Raw genomic sequence first — 308 nt, 5'->3', positions numbered from 1 at the left:
TAATAAAATGGCGACTATATAAAACAAAATGGCGGCCGGGTAGACTCAGCCCCTTCCAATATGGCGGTGAACGAAAAGAACAAGGACGCGAGACCCTCGTAATAAAATAGTGGCTATCAAAAACAAAATGGCGGCCGGGTAGACTCAGCCCCTTCTAATATGGCGGTGAACGAAAAGAAAAAGGACGCGATACCCTCGTAATAAAATGGCGACTATAAAAAACAAAATGGCGGCCGGGTAGACTCAGTCTCTTCCAATATGGCGGTGAACGAAAAGAAAAAGGACGCGAGACTCTCGTAATAAAATGG

This window comes from Halyomorpha halys, unplaced genomic scaffold (genome assembly GCF_000696795.3).
Source record: "Halyomorpha halys isolate HHAL.00 unplaced genomic scaffold, Hhal_1.1 Scaffold1233.1, whole genome shotgun sequence".
NCBI lineage: Eukaryota > Metazoa > Arthropoda > Insecta > Hemiptera > Pentatomidae > Halyomorpha > Halyomorpha halys.
Note: the sequence above shows the minus strand (reverse complement) of the source record.